At 47.0% G+C, this 2882-nt stretch overlaps 1 non-coding gene across 1 annotated transcript; it reads right to left on the bottom strand.

The window, feature by feature from the left end:
* Window positions 1–1918: 1918 nt before the first annotated feature.
* Window positions 1919–2042, bottom strand: LOC115869374. The gene has a single exon (XR_004046150.1). It is a non-coding gene; the product is annotated as a small Cajal body-specific RNA 23 (non-coding RNA).
* Window positions 2043–2882: the final 840 nt, after the last annotated feature.

The raw sequence follows: 2882 nt of genomic DNA, 5'->3' as shown, positions 1-2882 counted from the left end.
TCCAAAATGTTTTACTGTATTTTCCCTTTTTCGTTTAATAAATTGGGTAATACGAGTGTCATGGTGACTAAAGGGTGTTTTTTCATGTCCTCTATGCTCTAACTATGAAAATATTTGATTTACAAATAAGGAATCCTACTTCACGGAATTTCATTTATCACGGTAGGGTCTAGAACCGATTAACCACGGTAAACGAGGGTTCACTGTGTTTCACTATGTATTTATAGCATTACTATATATTACTATACATTTCTGTAATAATATATATCACACAGTTCTATATTATGTTATGTACATTTCAATATGTTACTATATGTTGTGATACATTCCTCACATGCTAGTATTTCTCAGATACTATTGACAGAGCTTCCAACACGAGAGCAACACGCAAGCCACCACAGCGGGACAAACTGACAGGTGGTGACTCCTTCTACGGGACACCACGTAGCGAGGATTGAGGTGAGACCTCATCTATTCCAGGGGGACCTCGTGTTAACCGAGAACATCTTCAGACACTTCAGTTTAAACAAGGGCACAGTCGCAAGGACCCGGAGTTAGGACTTGAACATGCCTTGTTTGGGAACATAGTTCCATCCATTACTTCCTTGAGATCGATTTTTCCCATGGCCACTTTCGGTTTCACGGTTTACGGCTGCTGCACTTTTATCTTGTTGTTCTCACTTCTCCCCTTCTACCAGGGGTGGGGAGCCTTTTTCCTCCCAAAGGCCATTTGGCTATTTATAACATCGTTTGAGGATTAGACAACATTATCCACGTAAAAAATAGCCTGCTCTATTTGCTCAGATATTTCATGAACTCACCTCCAGTATAATGGCTCCGAGTCCTGGTTGTGCAGGGGTTGAGTGTTAGGCTGCTAACTGCAAGGTCAATATTTCAAAACCCCCTTTCGGCGGCTCCGTGTGAGAAAGATGGGGCTCTGGACTCCCTTAAAGAGCTACCGTCTTGGAAACCCACAAGGGACTTTCTACCCTGTCCTATCGGGTTGCTCTCAGTGGTCACCGACTGGATGGCAGTGAGTTTGGGAGTGTGGTGGCTGGAATGGCTTCTCCTACGTGTGGCGACTGATACTCATTGCTATTGATGATTTCCTCCGCCTTACATGGCCTGAGGGGTGGACGTTCTCCTTCCTGCCTTATCCCCTCAAGAAATGTGTTCCTTTATGGAAGATGGCGTGAATAGAACAGTGGACTCTACCGGTTCTTTCTCGGGGCAACTCCAAGATTAACTAGCCTGGGGCTGACTCTTGCTGAGACCCTCCCGGGAAACATGGCAGGTCTACTCAGCCTTGGTGTGTATGTTCGGACCCATTTTCAGGTTTTCTCGAAGGTGCAGATTGGGAAGGAAGGCAACTGCAGTGCAGTTATATGTCCTGGTCAGCATTTTCCCTGGGGGCTCGTGATGGGTACCAGCTAACCTCTGGCGTGGGCCTGGCTGTATTACAGACATCTGTCCTCTTTGGGCAGACCCAGCTGCTGCGGACAAACTCTGCACCCCAGACTTCCACTTACCTTTGTATTTAAAATGTGAGGTCAGCTTTTGTCTGTTTTTCATTGTGATCGCAGGAGAGGAGACGGGCCTGGCTATGTATGACTCAGTGTGATTTCCTTCCTGTGGCAGACTTGCATACTCATAGAACCTTGCACCTGACAGGACTCCAGCGCAGCGAAACAGAAAGAACAGGAGAGGTTCCAGGCATATCCTGGCTGGCCCAGGCCCAGCGTTGTGGGAGGCTGGCAGAGGGGAGATCAGCCACCTGAAATCCCAAGCACCGTCTTCTCTTTCCTCTTAAAAGTATGGAAGGAAAAGGGGTGTTAAAAGCACAGGCGTTAAGGATGGATAGCGCATGAGTATCTTTGAAATCAAATGTTAGTAAACCATATTTTAATTTTTTTACGCTTGTTGGCCTGGAACCCGTGGAGTCCTGGGGCCACTTGGACAGGACACCCCCAAACCAGCCCTCCTTCTCTTGCTCACGCGGGCAGGCCGGGACCATGTAAGAAGGACCAAGCCTTGGTGAACGCCAGTGAGCACCATAATTTTTTAAAAAATCATTTTATTAGGGGCACATAAGACTCTGATCACAATCCATACATACATCAGTTGTGTAAAGCGCATTTGTACATTCATGGCCCTCATTCTCAAAACATTTCCTCTCCACTTAAGCCCCCGGCATTAGGTCCTCATTTTTTCCTTCCCTCCACGCTCCCCCCGCCCTCATGAGCCCTTGATAATTTATAAATTATTATTTTGCATATCTTGCACTGTCTGACGTCTCCCTTCACCCACTTTTCTGTTGTCCGTCCCCCAGGGAGGAGGTCATATGTAGTTCCTTGTAATCAGTTCCCTCTTACCAACCCACTCTCCCTCTACCCTCCCAGTATCGCCACTCACACCACTGGTCCTGTAGGGCTCATCCGCCCTGGATTCCCTGTGTTCCCAGTTCCTATCTGTACCAGTGTACCTCCTCTGGTCTAGCGAGACTTGCAAGGTAGAATTCGGATCATGATGGTGGGGTGGGTGGGGTGGGGGAGGAAGCGTTTAGGAACTAGAGGAAAGTTGTATTTTTCATCGTTGCTGCATCGCACCTGAGCACCATAATTTTTATTAATATTATTTTATGTATTTACTTAGTGTTATTAGCACTGATCATGCTGTTTTTAGTTGCTGTGTGCACATGGCTTTGCTAAAATAGAAAGTACCCACTTTTCAGCTGTTTACCAAAAGCAGAAGTCTGTGAGCGCAGTGCTTGTTCCCCCTCCAGGATCCGGCTCGGAGGAAGGCCTGCTAGAGAAGGGAATGGTTGTGATGGGCGGTCGTTGACACCGCATCGAAGTGGTTTCCTTCTGCAACATCACCCCTTT

Source organism: Echinops telfairi, unplaced genomic scaffold (genome assembly GCF_000313985.2).
Source record: "Echinops telfairi isolate 266 unplaced genomic scaffold, ASM31398v2 ScPeMD7_24;HRSCAF=84, whole genome shotgun sequence".
Classification (NCBI taxonomy): Eukaryota; Metazoa; Chordata; class Mammalia; order Afrosoricida; family Tenrecidae; genus Echinops; species Echinops telfairi.
This window is presented reverse-complemented; position numbering and strand designations above follow the sequence as displayed.